General features: G+C 46.8%; 3 pseudogenes; all 3 read right to left on the reverse strand.

Moving 5' to 3' along the window:
* Positions 1-1,882: 1,882 nt before the first annotated feature.
* LOC149367805 (uncharacterized) lies at positions 1,883-16,595 on the reverse strand (annotated as a pseudogene).
* LOC149367806 (5S ribosomal RNA) lies at positions 9,914-10,032 on the reverse strand (annotated as a pseudogene).
* Positions 10,560-10,678, reverse strand: LOC149367807 (5S ribosomal RNA; annotated as a pseudogene).
* Positions 16,596-18,270: the final 1,675 nt, after the last annotated feature.

Genomic DNA, 18,270 nt, shown 5'->3' on the forward strand with positions numbered 1-18,270 from the left:
GATCATCGACATAGACAGAATACATAATGAACTTCGAAATTATTTTGCTTATGGAATTCATTTTTACAACAAAGAGTGTTGTGCTTAAAACACACCATTGACGAACCCCGTTCTCTTGAATGAAGTTCCTGGAAAGGGTTGATCCCAAGCGTACTTGAAATTTGCGGTTCGACAGGAAATCATTTAGACAGCTTAACATCCTGCCGCGGATGCCAAGTTCAGCAAGATCGCGAAGAATCCCAAACCTCCATGTTGTGTCGTATGCTTTCTCCAGATAAAAAAATACGGCTAGGCAGTCTTGTTTGTGTATAAAAGCTTCGCGCACAGTATTTTCAAGGCAAACAAGATGGTCGGTCGTTGAGCATCCTTTTTTATAACCGCATTGATGGATATCAAGGAGTTGACGCGATTCAAGAACAAAATTCAATCTTATATTAAGCTCACTTTCGAAGGATTTGGCTAAGAAACTCGTAAGGCCTGTTGGTCTATAACTGCTTGGGGAGGTTGGTGGTTTTTCAGATTTAAGAAACGGTACAATTATAGCTTTCTTCCAAGCTTCAGGTATTCTCCCTAGTGTCAATATTTTGCTAAAAATTTTCAAAAGTGTCCCTATAGCAGGCTCGGGGACATGGGCCAACATTGAATAGTGTATTTCGTCAGGCCGTGGAGCAGTTAGTTTTCCGGGAGAGCGCACTCTGTTTATTTCTGAGAGTGTGAAGAGACTATTGTATTGTTCATTTGTGCTGCCACTAGTTAGGAGTCTTTGCTTTTCAGCTATATTTTTGTAATTTAGAAATGACTGCGTGTAATGTGACAAACTAGAAACGGCAGCAAAGTGCTCCCCTAATACATCTGCCTGTTCTTTTGTACTCTTTTGTGTACCGGGTGTTGTCAAAAGAGGAATTGTGAGCGGTGAGAAGCTGCCATTCAATTTTCGAACCTGCTCCCATATTTTTTTTTATGTGACCTGGCTGTTTATGGATGAGATGTAACTTTGCCTTGATGCTTTCTCGCTGGTGCTTAGCTCTGGCTTTTTTAAATTTATGAGGTTTTCTTGTGTCGGGTACCTGCGAAATGTACCCCACGCTTTGTTATGTCGTTTTTTCGCTTCCCTGCAGCCTTGTGTCCACCATTGTTTGTGGTTCTGTCGCACCACTCCACAAGACTGAGGAATAGCTAAGTGTGCGGCAGCTAGAATGCAACTTGTGAAATTTTTATTTACCTCATCTATGTTAAGATTATCTAACGGTATTTTTTCTAAAGTGGCTTCTGTTCTGAAAAGTTCCCAGTCTGCTAAATGAAGTTTCCAACGTCGCGGTTTTGTTGGGATGATTTCTGTTGGAGATGTTAGATTGATTAGTACTGGAAGGTGATCGCTGCTATATGGGTTGTCAATGACATCCCATTTAAAATCGTTAATAACAGACGGTGAACTAAAAGACAAATCCAAACAACTCATTTTCCCCGAGGTTGGGAGCAGTATGCACTTTTAGCCGAGTTTAACAAACAAATACTACTGCTAAGAATAAGATCCTCTATAATTTGGCCTCTGGTATCTGTTTTTTCCACTTCCTCAGAAGGGGAAATGTCCATTAAAATCGCCAACTACCAAAAAAGGCTCTGGTAGTTGCGCTAAAAGGTTTTCTAGCTCTATGTTTGTGACTTTAAGGTGTGGTTCCAGATATACAGAGCACACTGTAATAGTATTGTACGTAAGTAGAGTGGCAACTACGGCCTCTAATTTAGTTGTAAGTTTCACCTCACGGGCTGCTATTCCACTTTGCACGATGATGGCTACCCCTCTCGATAGCCTGTTTGCATGCTCTCGGTCAAGCCGGAATAACTTATATTTTTTAGTAGATTTTTATGCTGCGGACCTAGGTTAGTTTCCTGCAGGCACAACGCAACAGGGGAGAGTGAAGTTAGGATGTCCTTTATGTCGATGAATGTATTTAAAAGTCTAATACAGTTCCAATGAGTTATGAATGCCATCTTGTGTGTGGAGGGTGAGAACTGTGTTCAGGTTGGCCCCATGATTCGGGGCTTGTCTCTTTTTTACGATCCAGGGAGTTCTGCCGTACTTGTGACGTCGACGGCATGGAGCTACCCGGGCTCGTGTCCGTCACCTCTTCAGAGGCGCTCGACGATCGTGCAGACTGCACGTGGCTCTTGCTGTCCTGGCTCTTTGTGACAGACCTCGCCTCGTGGACAGAGTCTTGAGGACCGTTGCCTCGAAAGGCAGCATGACCTGCTTTGAAGGTGGTGGAGTAGTGTTAGCAACTTCCACCTGGGGCGAGGATGGCTCCGCCGCAGCCTCAGTGCGTGAGGTCTGGGCAGGTGCCAGAGGCCGGTGTGATGGGTCGCATAGTCACACCTCAACGGCAAAGCTTGTATGTACTGTGAGTGAAAAATTGCTTGCCATTGTGATACGTGTTCTTGCTTCTTTAAATGAAATGTTCTCTCTCGTTTTCAGTGTGCTCATTTGTTTTTCCGTCTTGCACGATGGGCAAGACTTTGAGTAGGCTGGGTGTTCGCCTCCGCAGTTAGCGCAGCGGAATGCTGCTTCGCAGTTTTCTGAGGCGTGTTCTTTTGAAGCACATTTCGCGCACGTTTTGTGGGCACGGCAACTCTGGGATCCATGGCCAAATCTTTGGCAACTGAAAGAGCGTCTGGGGTTGGGAATGTAAGGTCTCACGGCAATCTTTGTGTAATCCACTTCGATGGAGTCGGGGAGTGTGCAATAAGTGAAAGTAAGTACTAGATGCGTCGTTGGGATTTTTTTTTGTTTCCTTTCCTTATTTTGATCCGTTGAATTTTGGTAACATTTTAGGTTTAGGTTTATGGGGTTTAACGTCCCAAAGCGACTAAGGCTATGAGGGACGCCGTAGTGGAGGGCTCCGGAAATTTGGACCACCCGGGGTTCTTTAACGTGCACTGACATCGCACAGTACACGGGCCTCGAATTTCTCCTCCAAAGAAATTCAGCCGCCGCGGCCGGGATCGAACCCGCGTCTTTCGGGCCAGCAGCCGAGCACCATAGCCACTGAGCCACCGCGGCGGCTGGTACATTTGATCGGTTAGGCCATCCAGCATTTCTACTTCGGTGATATCCAGTAAGTCAATTTCAGAGACCACTCCACAGACAGTGTTTAGTGACCTGTGGGGTGTGACGGAGACACGAATGTCTCCAAATGTCAAAATGTTTGAGAGTTTCGGAACTTGAAATTTGTCACGTATTTCTAGGAGCAAGTCTCCGCTAGCTAGTTTCGTCACCTTGTAACCGGGGCCCAAGGCTTCTTTGAGACTCTTCGCAACCATAAATGGTGATATATTTCTTGCTGGTTTTTCAGGATCATCACTGGTGACTACGTGATATTTCGGGAAGGCTTCTTCCGTTTTGCTTACAAACTGCTTTGTTACTTCGGTCCACCCTCTTTTGAGAGGGCGATCGTTTGATGAAGGAGCGAGAGCTATAGGATATGTGTGCAGTTCGGCTACGGTACCAGCCACCCACCATGGAGGCCAACAAGGGGACGGGACAGGTACTTGCAAGCAAGCCCTACCCACGCCAGGTGTACACCCCTACTAAAGCCAAATATGACGCAACTTAGTGTAGTTGGCCACACAAGGTTAACCCTCGCCGCCAGGAGAAAGGAAAAAAACCAAGAAGTGAGTAGAAGACCGAAGAGTTGTGAGAAAGGAACAGGAAAGTGAGTGCTGCTGAAACTGCTCACCATCATCCCCCTGCAGGGATGTCCCTGTTGATGTTCGGGAAACCCCGTGGTGTCGCCACTCACCAACGTCTGCATGATGCAGACGCCCCCCTGCGGGGATACTTTATTGTTTTGTCGCGCCACTCTTGACGACTGAGGAATAGCTGTGAGTGCGGCAGTTATGATACAATTAGTGAACTTTTCGTTTATCTGGTCGATGGTGAGATTTTCTAAAACTATATTTTTTAAAGCTGTCTTTGCGCTAAAAAGTGACCAGTCAGTGAGGTGGAGCTTCCAGGGCCGTGGCCTCGGGGGGATTATTTCCGGTGGGGATGTTGAAGTGATAAGTATAGGGAGGTGATCGCTGCCATATGGATTGTCAATGACGTTCCATTTATTTCTGTATTTAAAAGACATACATTATTTGTGAGGATAAAATCTTCGATTATTTGACCCCTAGAGTCACAGCGCTCGCTTCCCCAAAAAGGGGAGTGAGCGTGAAAGTCCCCAACTCCTAGATACGGTCCTGGACGTTCATTGACAAGTTCTTGTAAATCGTGGACTGTTAATGTAAAATGTGGAGGAATATATACAGAACAGATAGAAATTGTTTTATGACCGACGGCACTGACCGCAACGGATTCAAGGTTTGTTTTGAGTGTCATTTCTCGAGCAGGGACGCCGCTTTGCACGACAATCGCGACGCCTCCAGAGAGTCTATTTGCCTGCTCACGATCGCGTCTAAAAGTTTTATAGTGTTTCAGGATATTTGCATGTTGTCTACCAAGATTGGTCTTCTGAAGACATAAAGCTACGGGCGAGATTAACCCTAGAATACTGTTATGTCATTGTAATTCTTCAACATTCCTCTATAGTACCACTGAACTAGAAAAGCCATGTTTATGTTTGGGATAGGAAAGATTAAGGGTGTACTTACTTTCTGGGGCCGTTATCACGGCACTGTCTTTTTTCCGCTCAAGAGAGCTGTTCCGCCGCTGTAAAGCAGGCGGGCTGGGGAATACGTCCAACACCTCGCAAGAGGTGCTGGATGACCGCGGGGAAGCCGCGGGTGTGTGAATGTCAGGCCTCCCGCGACGGGGGGAAGTCTTGCGGGATGCTGACCAATGGGCCGGCACTCTCTGGCTTGTAGTTGGCAGAGCAGCCTTCGCTGTCCCTGCTTGGGGCGTGGATGGCCCTGCCACAGGCGCAGTGGAACTGGCCGCGGCAGGTGCTGGAGTGTTGTGGGGTACTACGCCCCTGCGCACCATATCAGCGAAGTTTGGTTTTGCTGTGAAAGAGAATGTGTTTGTAAGCGAAAAGCGCCTTCTCGCTTCTTTAAATGAAATGTTTTCTTTGGTCTTAATGGTGATGATTTCTTTTCCCTTTTTCCAGGACGGACACGCCCTGGAGTACGCAGCGTGGTCTCCTTCGCAGTTCGTGCAGCGTAGGGCTGCGTCACATTGCTCTGAAGGGTGGTCTTTCAAGGCGCATTTCACGCACGTTTTGCCGCCGCGGCAACTCTGTGAGCCGTGGCCAAACCTCTAACAATTGAAACAGCGGCGGGGATGAGTTATGTAGTGCCTGACGTTGACTTTCAAGTAGCCTACTTCGATTGTTTCGGGCAAACTGCTGGCGTTGAATGTGAGGACCATGTGTTTGGTATCTATTTCCTTGTTATCCTTGCAGATTTTGATAGTGCGGACATCAATTACATCTTGATCAGAGAGCCCTTGAAGCATTTCAAAAGTTTTTAGATGGATAAAGTCAGCTTCTGAGATAACGCCTTTGACTGTGTTCAGAGATCGGTGGGGAGTCGCAGAGACAGAGATGTCCCCTAGAGATGTAATGTTTGAAAGTTTCGAGCATTGCATGCTGTCACGCAGTTCGAGCAATAAGTCGCCACTGGCCATTTTCGAAACCTTGTAGCCAGGGCCCAAGGTATCTGTCATGCATCTGGACACAATGAATGGAGATATTATTCTGTTATTCTGGCTTGTTTTTCTTCAACTTCACTATGGATTACGTGGAACTTTGAGAATGACGGTTTCTTTTTCGAAAGATAGTCTGCTGCCTCGTTCCACTCTCTTTTGAGAGAGGGACCTGGTGTAGAAAGGTGGGGAGCCTTAAAAAAATGTAGTTCTTCGGTAATGGTGCCAGAGACCCACCATGGAGTCCAACAAGGGGACGAGACAGGAATTTGAAATCAAGTCCTGCCCACGCCAGCTGTACACCTTAACTATAACCAAATATGACACAACTCAGGGTAGTTGGTCACGCAAGGTTAACCTTCGCCGCCAGGAAAAAAGGTAAATCTAAGAAGCGAATAGGTGACAGGAGAATTGTGAGAAAGAAGATAGGAAAGTGAACGATGGAGAGGAGAACAGGAAAAGGCGACTGCCGATTTCCTCCGGTCGGGTCAGGCCGGAGGTTCCGTCTACAGGCAGCTGGGGCCAAAGTGGTGTGTTGCCTCCGCCGAGGGGCCTTAAGGGTCCAAACTCTCGGCATCGGCTCAACCACCAGAATCCCCTTTTCCCCGGACACGGCGGTGCCACGCACGCCTAAGCGCGGATGCTCAGGTCCGTGGTAGCCCTTAGCAAAAACTAATACGTTTGGAATATACGGAGGTCTATTTAAAATGTATTTTAAACATATTTTGTATTCATGAATGCACTAAAAATATGTAGGAAATACGTTTCTGAAATTTCATGCTTGGTATTCGAAATATATTTTTAAAATGTGTCAAAAATACCTCACTTAAAGCATACTTCGAGCACTTTTCAAATACATGAAAAAATATGCATGCAGTTTTAGCATCTTGTCAGTGTATTAAAAGTGTATTTTCGGAAATATGAAATTAATTCATCGAAAGTATACTTCAATTCTAGAAAACGGGCAGCCCTTGTAAACGTATATGTATGCAGTTTTAGCATCTTGTCAATGTATTAAAAGTGAACTTTCGTAAATATGAAATTAATTCATCCGAAATATATTTCAATCCTAACAAACGGGCAGTCCTTTTAAACGTCTTTGCACACTTCTAGCTGCCATGAACAGTCGAGTGCTCGAAATCGTGTTTCGGGAAATGGCATTTGCGTGTCGTCAATGTATTTGAAGTGTACTTCCGTAAATACGTAATTAATTCGTCCAAAGAACACTGAAATTCTAGCAATTTGGCAGTCCGCATTAGCATATTTGCAGCGCACTACAAGCTGTCGTTGAACAATCTAATGCTCAAAATCGAGTTTCGGGACATCGCATTTTGGTGCTGGCCATCTATTGAAAGTGTACTTTCGTAAATACGCAATTAATCCGTCTGAAGTATATTTAAATTCTAACAAATGGGTTGTCCGCGTAAACATATTTGCATTACACTTCAAGCTACCGTGGAACAATCTAGGGCTCGAAATGACGTTTCAGCGAAGAGTGAAAACTTTCCCTTTCTTGTCATCCTTTCGTTTATGGTAACTTCTAGCAGGAAGGTGATCACCACTTATACCCTTGCTACACGGGCGCTTCGAATGCCTTCCAGCCGAATGTCATCTAACGATGCTACACGTGTTCTGTCTAAGGGAGTGCTTGAAGATAATATTACGCCAATGAATATTAACCGCGTCAGCATGAAATTTCCCCAGGAGTGCGCCGATGATGACGACTGCACTCATACTGTTGTTTACATCGCTTGTTTACATAACATAAAACGCAATCTGCGCTTTGGTTCTAATAAACAATCTGTTTTCTTTTTTACTGGTTGTACTCGTGATTGTTTACGCAGTGCTACAATGTGTGGGAAGCGATGACGCGATCGCACGCCTGAGAAAGCCGGGTTGTTGGCATCGCGCAGGACTGGCGCTTCTCGCTTCTTGTCCCGGCTTTCTCCGACGTGACCAGTACTTTTTTTTTAAACTACTTTATCCAGAAGTATGTATGGCGACTGTTCGCTTTAAATGAAACGGCCTAACTTGTTATCCACAAGCTAGCGACGGCGACGACTGCTGCTGGCCGTAAAGCACGGCTCGGCAGTCTGGGTCACACCGGCGATTCCCGTTCATCGTACGCGTGCCCTGCGATGTAAGCAATAGTTGATTTCAGGTCACTGTTGCCAAAACTACACCTGGTGACCATTTGCATTCGCTAAAGCTTGTGATTCGCTCTTCACAACCGCCGAAATCACAGATCCAAGCCTGCGAACTCGCTGGGCCTAGTCGTCGCGGAAGGGAACAGAGCCGTCGTCGATTGAAACTGATTTGGCCAGCGCTTATCGCTGGTGAGTGTTCAGGTATGCACACGTGAAATATAGCCGTTCGTTTCGCTCATTTAGAAGCGCGAGCATACACACACCGCCGCCTCATCACCGTGCTCTCGCACAGCCGCCGACAAGGCTGACCGTCCGCCGACCGGATTCGTCGGTGTCGTTGGCCTGAAAAACGTGTCCCTCTAGAATCATATTATAGTAAACTAGATATTTCACTATAATTACATGCTGTTGTTCAGCGTGATATATACTGTCGTTGTCGGATTAGTGTGACCGCCGTCGTCGTCGTCGCTGTACACTGAAAACGAGCTGAGGCTTTCGAATGCGTTTCGAAAGTGTCGTGCAGCACCGCGGCAGTCCATCGAGTCCGAATGTCATTCCTATTCTCGAATGCCATTCCACTCAATGTCATTCGAACATTTCCGTGTGAGAACGTGATAGCATTATACCAGCAAAAGCGCCTTGGGTACTTCTGGGTCCGAATAAGCCAGCGGAAAGGACCCCGTGTGGCAGGGAAGACCGGCTACCTTACACGCCCATGTATCTGTTAATTGACAGTTCGACTCCTGACCTGTGCCTGACGCAAGTTTCAACTAGCAATTCCGTTCTCAATTAATCCCAGATTCGAACGCGACCAGTAGGGTACTTCTGCGATAATTTGTAAGCCCACAGTATTTGCGCAAAAAAAGGCATCACCGTGCAAAATAGTGCGTCGCTTTCGCTGGGTATATATACGGCAAGCCAAGTATAGCGCTTGTCGTAGGATTTGTTGTTTGCTGTGTCGCTGTCGTCTTGGTATGCTGTATGTAGGTATCTGCCGTTCCCATTCAATCACGTGACCTTATCATATCAGACTCCTGTTGATTAATGATAAATGCCCGTGTACGATTTGTTCTCCAGTTGATGAATTAACCCGTGTCATTCCATGGAGCCGCCCAGTAGACTTTTTTTAAGCCCGAGTAAACACATTTTTAATGTATTAAATGTATATTTTTAGTATATTTGTAATGTATTTTTTTATTATATTTTTAATGCATTATAAATATGCTAAGCGGGCAAAAATGTACTTTACACGTATTTTTAAGAACGTTTAAAATATTATTCCTAGTATACTTAGAAAGCATTCGTATTGCAGTTTAAGCATAGGGACAAAAAAATGCGAAATAAATATGAAATTAATACAATACGTTTGAAATGCATTTTTAGCACATCCTCTTTTTCGCTAAGGGAGCGCATTGCTCACCGTCATCCCCCGGCGGGAATGTCCTTGCGGATGCTCGGGAAACCCCGTGGTGTCGCCACTCACCGACGTCTGCATGCTATAGACGCCGCCCTGCAGGGAAAGCTCAAATTATACGGAACTCTAGCGCAAGTTGCAGTTCCGTCCGGACGGAACTCTAGCGCAAATTGCTCTTCCGTCTAGACGGAACTCTAGCCACAGCCGAAAAAAATTTTTCTGCGATTTAGCTTTGGTTAAACCTGGTAGGTTGCGTAAGCATCCATAGCGTTCCATTCGGGATCATCCCTGGTTGTAGACGATTCGGTTTCGATAGAGGCGCGGTGCGCCTGTGTAGCAGCGTCTTGAGCGCGCCGCTTAGCAAGGCGCTGTTCGCGTTCTCCATCTGTCTCCGAAGCCCGTTGTAGTTTCCTGGTTTCGTCAAGCCGACCTAGCCTGTCTTTCTGTTTATCAGGCGGCATAACGACGGAGCCGGCAAGCGAGCGAACGGATTTTATACCCCTCCCCGTTCTCCAGGCTCCAGCCTCCTCTCTACACTCCGGAGCTGGCGAGAGCGCGGGGAGGGCAGCGCCTCCACTCGGCTACAGCTGTAGTGCGCCGCGCGTCGCGCCTCTTGCCGCCCTTCAAGGTCAAACGTGCCTCGCGGCCGCCCCGGCGCGAAGGGCTGAAACCTGTCGTAATATTGGTTTCGCAATAAAAATCCAAAAAAAGTGCCATCAGCACTCGGTGTTCCCAGGTGGTCTCCCTCCCAAGTACTGATCGAGCCCAACGCTGCTTAGCTTCGGTGATCGGACTAGAACCGGCGTATTCAGCATTGTACGGCCGATGGATAGAGAAAGTGCTTTCCGAGGGCTTTATGTAATGTGTTCGGCCCTCCAGGATGCAAACCTGCGCATGGCTACTTCCCTCGCTTGTGGCAACAGCCGCGAAGCGTGCATTCATCTGCCCTGCGCTTTTCTGAGCCATTCTGGCGAACCTAAAGCACTGCGGCATGCACGGAAAGAGCAGCGGGAGCGAGTTTGTGTTGCTTACACATGGACCGGCAGTGGGTGCGCCTTGATGGGCGCAAATATTGTGCGCTTCTTCGCAGTGTTATGTGCCCACTGGGCCTCCCAGCTATCTTGGGACTTTGCAAGAGTTTAATCTGCAGTGTACACGCCGCGGCAGACGTCAGAATGACAGCCGAGAAGCCACGCGTTCGCTTCGAGCTTCGCCAGTTTCGCGTCCGCACGAACTACGCGTTGCCGATGGGGTTGTATTATTGATAACAAAATCACGTCACCTCCTACAGTTGACTGAGACATTGGCTATATAAGACAGAAAAAAAAGCGGTAAAGGCGAAAAAAGAGAAAAGAAGTGCCATCTGCACTTGGTGTTCCCAGGTGGTCTCCCTCCCAAGTACTCACCGAGCCCAATGCTGCTAAGCTTCGGTCATCGGACGAGAACCGGCGTATTCAGCGTGGTATGGCCGATGGCGAGAGACAGTGCTTTCCGAGGGCTTTATGTACCGTGTTCGGCCCTCCAGGATGCATAACGGCGCATGGATACTTCTCTCGCTCGTGGCAACAGCCGCCAAGCGTGCAGTTGCCTGCCCTGCGCTTTTCTGAGCCGTTCTGGCGAACCTAAAGCACTGCAGCATGCACGGAAAGAGCAGCAGGAGCGAGTCTGTGTTTTTTACGCATGGACCGACAGTGAGTGCTCCTCGATGGGCGCAAATGTTGTGCGCTTCTGCGCAGTGTTATGCGCACACTGGGCCTCGCAGCTATCTTGGGGCATTGCTAGAGTTTAATCTGCATTGCACACGGCACGGCAGACGTCATAATGAAGGCCGAGAAGCCACGCGTTCGCTTCGAGTTTTGCCAGTTTCGCGTCCGCACGTACTACACGTTGCCGACGGGATTGTATTATTGATAAAATCACGTCACCTCCTACAGTTTCCTGAGACATTGGCTAAATGTGACAGAAAAAAAAGCGCTAAAGGTGGAAAAAAATGCAAAACAAGTGCCATCAGCACTTCTTTGACAGCGATGCTTGGGGCAGAGTTTCATCAAGAGTACCCAGGATGGTAAGAGCCGGCTCTTGCGGGTACTTCCCAGAATTATCAGCTTGCAAAGTACGCTCCAAGGTTCTTCATGACTCCACTGTATACACCTTCACATGACCACCAAAAACTTCAAGGCAGAGGAACAATTCATGTCAGTTAATACTATCCTGCCTTAGCGTGCCGATTAAACGAGTGTGCTGTGTTACTATAGCAGTCACCGCCAGCGGAGGTTGGGAAGTATCCTCCAAGGCGTTCGCGCATTAAACAAAGGAAGCCACCTTCAAGCGCTAACCCAGACGCTGTCTGACCGTGTTGGTGTCGGTTAACGAATGTTTCGATGATACCTTGGTATGACACATTACTGCACCGTTGAAGTAGACGGCGACGCTGTTGAACTGTTGTGGAGGTATGATGGACTCTACGTTCTCTGCAGCACATGAACACGGAGATACAGAGAAGAAATGGAAAGAAGTCCCAGTTGCAACTGCATGGAAAGCAATAAATTTGACTGCTGACGCCGAGGTGGGCAAACTCTTTGTGCCATGCGGTTATTCCAAAAGGTCGTCTTTTGAAAAACTACAGATTGGTTGCAAGAGAATGGTTGGGATTGGCTGGGTATCGTCAGGAGCCCGGGAGTTTCCTCCCCGAGCTACGCGTGAACGCGCCGATTACCTGCGAAACCACACGGGGCCAAGGATAGGGTAGAGTTAAATTGGAAGACGGTGTAGGGCGGAGCACTTTTCCAGACGTATTATCATCCCTCACCACAGGCAGAACAGTAGTGCGGGAAACGGGAATGATTTGCAGTTTAGTGTATGTAGATTTCGACGAAGGATGATCATAAACGAGGGTTACAGCCTAGAGCGTTCGTCGCTATAGAATCAGGTCAACCTTAGAACCTAGTCAACCATGACACAGGCAGCTGGATTTCGTAAATGGTACAGGCAATACGATCATATTGGCGCAATCATCGGACGACAAATAAATGCGCAGAAGACATCCACCCCTATAGCCTTCATAGATTACAGGAAAGCATTTGATTCTGTCTGAATCTCAGCAGTCATACAGAAATTTCTGAACTAGGGTGTGGAAGTGTCAAATGTAAGAGTATTGAAAGGTATCTATAGCGGATGCACCGCCACCATTTGCTTCTATAAAGTGTCAAAACAAATTAAGAAAGGACGTAAGGCAGGAAGACATCTCACAAATGGATTTCACCACGTCTTTGCAGGCAACTGGATATGAATTACGGAGATGAGTTGAGTGACAATACCTTAGCAATGTCCAATTCACTGATGAGATTGTCTAGCTAAGCATCTCAGAGGAAGGAAAAATTCCAGATCGTTATCAATGATCCAGACAGGCAAGGCAGAACGAAGGGTCTAAACATCGTTAACTCTGCTTCGATAAGCGTGCCAGCTACTAGTCTCGGTCCAACAAAGGCACCCTTGATTGGATACTGAGGGAAAGCGAAATCATGACCGATCAGTTGCGGAGGTGCTCCTGGCGTTTACAGAGAGCATACGGTGAACGCAACCTCAATATGCAGAAACTGAGGTAATGTTCAATTTGAAGATTCACCTTCAGTGCTTTGACACTGGAGCTTCAACAATAGTCTCGGAAAATAAAACAAACGGATCAGGACTCAACTCATTCCGGAATACTAGTTAAGTGAGATTTGTGGCATGAATCATTTGAATACCTAAGCTGATGCTACACTGGGGATTTGAACGCGCCTTGCAAGACAGCGACGTTAAGTACACGTTATACTGTAAATATCCTAGGTTGTGTGCGGGCGTATGAGGATCATTTGGAGACACCTTGCAATATTTTGAGCCATATTAATGGCTGAGTGTTCGAACCAGAATACAGTGAATACACCTTTCTTAGTATGACCTTAAGGGAGGATTGGTTTATTGGTTTGGTTTATTGCGGTTTAACGTCCCAAAGCCACTGAGGCTATGAGGGACGCCATAATGAAGTGCTCCGGAAATTTCGACCACCTGGGGTTCTCTAACGTGAACTGACATCGCACAGTACACGGGCCTCTAGAATTTCGCCTTGATCGAAATTCAGACGCCGCAGCCGGGATCGAACCCGCGTCTTTCGGGCCAGCAGCCGAGCGCCGTAACCACTGAGCCACCACGGCTGGGCCCTTCAAAGAAGGAAAAAAAATAGTTATGCTCATATAAACAATATAAGTGCATTCTTAGTAACATTAGCAAACAGCCCATTCTAGAGCATGCACTGTTTTGGAGAACTGAAACGCTGGTATTGATTCCAAGATGGCACACCCCATATCGCCAACAGTGAAGTCATGTGACAAAACACAGAAGGAAAGGTGATAATGAGGGTAATATAAAGCTGAGGCCCAAGAGCAATTCGTTGAAGGACGACCAAGATTGCAGGAAAACGCAGGATGCATAGAAGGAATTGGCGAGGGAAATTTGCTGACGGCTGGTTGTTTAAGCTTCGATACAGTTCGGAGTTATTAAACGCAAGTTAAAGCACAAGAAAACCACCCTTGCATAAAGAAGCTAATCACAAGATTTTTCAAAGCCAAGACAGAAAGCATCGTGGGGGATGTTGCAATCAAGGTGCACGTCGTGAACAAGAGGATCAAGTTGACTACTGCAGGAATGTATTGTAAAAGCTTGCTGATTTGGATGAAAGAACTTAATGGACCAAAACAATCTAGGAGGGCAACATCTACGGCTCAGACAAGTCATAGCGCCAGCACCTCCACAGAAAGGGCTCTGACAAAATGAAGGAGGCCTCAGTTTACAAACCATGCAGGGGCGGTGACCACGTAACGTCATCGGATACCGGTGCGGACGAATGCCCACCCCCTGAATCCATCGAGGCTCCGTCTGACGAGACTGCGAGCAAAGGGGCATAACGCTTACCGACGACAGCCCTCATTATGAATTTCACCAAGTTAACTGCCAATTGTTGCTCCTTTTCTTGAAGATGACAGAGACACGCTGCTTAACGCGGAGTGTTGCGCATGAAATATTTTATGATATTACTTTATGAGGCGTGAAAAATCTACTGATGGTTTGTGCACTAGATTTTCCCAAATAAATTGTACAACATGTATGAGCCACCAAAAAATTTATTATTGCTTGTAAAAGAATATTATTAGAAAAATGGGCGGGACAACACTTGTCCCACTGGTAACTTGGCGACATTAGCAAAGGTGGGACATGCGCTGTCCCTCTGCAGACATTGGCGTTGATCTTTTCTGTCTGTCAGCTTTATCTCTGCCGATGGAAAGGCTCTAAGCAAGTAATGCAAAGAAGCACTTGGCAGGCTATACATAGAAGCTTTGTGCGCTTTTCCTGTGACGTCGTCGAGCACCATCAGCACCTTGTGCGTGTAGTGATTGTGCATGGGAAGTGCCCTTGGCCATTGAAGCGAACATCTTTCGGCACCCCGCTCATAACTGAGCAGTTCTTGCTTCCTCGCTTGTGATGCACTAGGCTGCGCCGACCTTTGAGAAAGCTCCTCCCACTGATGAGCTGTCTTCCTAGCATGAACCGAAAGAACAGGTATGCGATGGTGTTCCTGTAGCCATGCTGGATGTAAGCGTTGATAATCGCTGCGTCAAGAATGAAATAAAAAATGCGACTCCACGACCTCTTGGAGCGCCTGTCTAGTGGATATGCATTTCTTTTTTGATCGAAGCGATCCACCCCTCCCATCCAGAGGTTGTAGTCGCGCACTGCTGCGGGGCACTTCACGGCTTTTTTATGTCCCTTTGGCGTAGTTCTCTCGACTTGAACGTCTTGACAGGGGTCATGATAGTTCGACATTATGTGAACGTGCTTCGTGTCCCGCCACTGGTAGGCGGTAACATTCCGTTTTCTCCTCCAGATGTATTCACCACGGTCAAGCTTGTTGTTCACCTTTATTTCTGCTGGTAGGTCCTTTCGATTTGTGCGATATGTACCGCAAGCGAAAACATCTTTGTCACGGAGCTGCTGTAGCAAAGAGGTTGAACTGAAGAAATTGTCAAAAAACAGTTGACTTCCTGGTGTTGAGATCCCTTCTGACAATGACAAGACAACGTGTTCTCCAAGTGTTCTATTGCTTGGTCGCTCCTGGTGCTTACCTTGGTAAATTTCAAACTTGCATAGGTGTCCTGTGGACGAGACCGCAATGCAGCACGCCTTGTACCCGCGTTTTATTTTGGGTTTCATAGGCATATACTGCTTCATAGAGGATCTTCCCTTGAATAAAATCATACTTTCGTCGACTGCAAGACGAGATGAAGGCGTGTACTGATTACGAAAATTTCCATTCATCTTCTCGATGAGCGGCCGAACCTTGAAGCAGCGGTCATACCCTTTTGAACCTTTCTTTGGCATCTGCGTGTTGTCATTCAAGTGCAAATGGTTTGTGATTTGTTTAAATCTCTTGTGCAGCATGACCGCAGCGATTTCTGTCACGCAGAATAGGCTGTCAGAACTCCAATAGAGATGTACCTGGTGCATAGGATTGGCACTCATAAGTACCAGCATGCCAAAATAGGACTTTAGTTCCTCGGGAGTGAGTGGTATCGAGCTCCGTGTTCCTTCCTGAGTGGCATAAAGATTGGTATGATGAACTATGTGATTCACCACTTCGCCGGTGAAGAAGAGCTCGAAGGCATTCAACGCCGTGCTCTCCGACGATAGCTTCGCAGAAAAAGTCGGCTCAGTGTCCGTCGGCATCACAACATCTGCTGGTGTCGTCTCCCACTCGCCTTCTAATACAGAATCATCTGCAGCAGCTGACGAGCCTAGAGTTGAGCCGCAACGCCTTTTCTTCTGCTTGCCAGGATACACTGTTCGCGTTTTTTTCTTACGTTTTACAGTAGCAACTGGTAGCTGAACCTTATCACTTTCACTCTCACTTTCGCTTTGAAGATCTCAAGGCAGCTCTTCACAAGATTCTTCACTATCATCGTTGCTTGCACTTTCAAGATCCGGAAGGCTGAAGTATAGATCAAGGGCCTCCTCTGCAGTCAGATTCCTGTTCTTTCCTGCAGAAACAACCGGCAACAAATTATACAGGCCCCATGGTTACATATGAATAATAACCGTGCAGCACGCTCTGTCGAATTATTTGTGTTTTGGTGATACATAGCAGCACAAAATATGAACGAGAATAGCAAAACCGACTTTGAAAATGTCTGGGCATGAAAATTACCTCTCAGGGGGGTTGTTAGGCCTAACCTCCAACCACTACGTTCGGAATATTTGCATGCAGCTCGAACAAATTCCTTAGTCTCATGTCAAACATGCCTACAATTGATCTAAGCGCATTACAGGAGTGCAAGATGCAGTTTTTGCACTTACCGGACATTTTTTTTGTGGTGATGGAGCAAGCACACTCACGCACTTCAGGGGCGACGGCACCGAAAAAAGCAAGGCAACAGAAAAAAGAACACGAGCTACTAGCGCCACCTACCAAATGAAGCAAAAACTTAAATAATAGTTGTTCTATCTTCTACGTGATGGCGCTAGCCGTTCCTGTGGGTCTACATATTTCCCTCTGAGCAGAGGAGGCAGTTTTTGGTTGGGGTTACAGAATTCTAGTTCACTATAGTTGGGGTTGCGGGCGGGACATATATGTCCCTATGGCCGACAAAGAGTTAAGGTGTTTGTGCAATTTCTGTTATCTGCAGTTCTGTACGCGTACTTTGGATGCTAGGCGGAATGGCAGCACGAGTCTGTGCGATGAAATGAATGCAAACTTTCGGAGTTGGCATTGTCGATTATCTGTGGGACGACCTACAAAGTTATCATACCGCTCTGACATACGTGCAGAGAAGGCTCCATTGTGTTGAGCAGGAGGAGTTTAAGCTTTCAGGCGAAACTGCCTCGAGAGTTAGTAGTATGTGCTTTGATGTACCTCTCTAACGCTCGCTAAGAGCTCTGTTCTCTGATGAAGTAGTTGGAGCAGTTTTGCGCCAGGCAGAAAATGATTCCAACCAAAAGCTTCAGCATTTTTCAGAGGTCGCTTTTGTCAAAGAGCGCCCTTTATTCAGAGAAGGTGCAGCGAAATCAGTACTCCTGTTGTTGTATACTGACAAATTCATGATTTGCAATCCTCTCGCCCTGGCTGTAGGACCGCCGGATTTCTGCACTGCCAGCTGCATTGCCGGACTGGCAGTGTATTTTTTCGATCCTGAATCTTCAGCGAAAATGCAGCAGCAAATTGAGCTTTATTCATCTACTGCTCCTTGCTAAATACACCTATGTGCATAAATTTGGCATGTGAAATAATCGCTCCGCCGGTAAATCACATAAAGCGTCCTTACGAAGAGGGCGTAAACTTTCTTTTCAATGGTTCTCAGATAGCACTCCGTGCTTTTGTGGTCGGATTTACCGGCGCCAACCTGTCATATATTAAGATAGGGTGTTTCCATGCATGGTTTGCAAACGACATAGTCTGCCGATTTTTCCATGCTCACAAAAAGTTGAACACGGTACTGCGGGAAGGAGATGTAGCTGCGCACAACAGCCACTTCGCGGCTGTAAAACTTGACAGAGACAATGCGTAAATGTATGACGTTAATGAGGAGTCTTCCGTCGTGAAGATCCCTTGCTTTGACGTCACACACGGTTGCTTCCTGGCTGTGTGCACGATAATAAGGAGCGAAGAGTGGGATTCGTGGTTAAACATGCGCTCTTTGAAGGGCTCATTGTCTTCTGGGGTGTTCAAGCCCGAGGAATTGAAAAACATTGGTAACTATAGTTTGCGACAAAATGATAACAGAAACCGCCCAGTAGCAGTGAGCATTTCTCACAAGGGCACTGTGCTCTTCATGAGATATACCTAGGTGAATAGATGATCGAAATTCTGCCTCAGTTATCTGGAGATTTATACTGAAGCGACAACAAAGATAGTAATAAAACTCCCTCCGGAAAACGTCCAGGTTTAAGGATAAGAGGCAGTCGACCCCATAGTTGTTATCGAGAAGTGGATTGCTTCTACTGCTCCACATGTGACTTCATCGCCTTCTCTGGAAGCAGAC

Source organism: Amblyomma mixtum, chromosome 1 (assembly GCF_055824585.1).
Source record: "Amblyomma mixtum isolate Tamu chromosome 1, ASM5582458v1, whole genome shotgun sequence".
Taxonomy (NCBI): Eukaryota; Metazoa; Arthropoda; class Arachnida; order Ixodida; family Ixodidae; genus Amblyomma; species Amblyomma mixtum.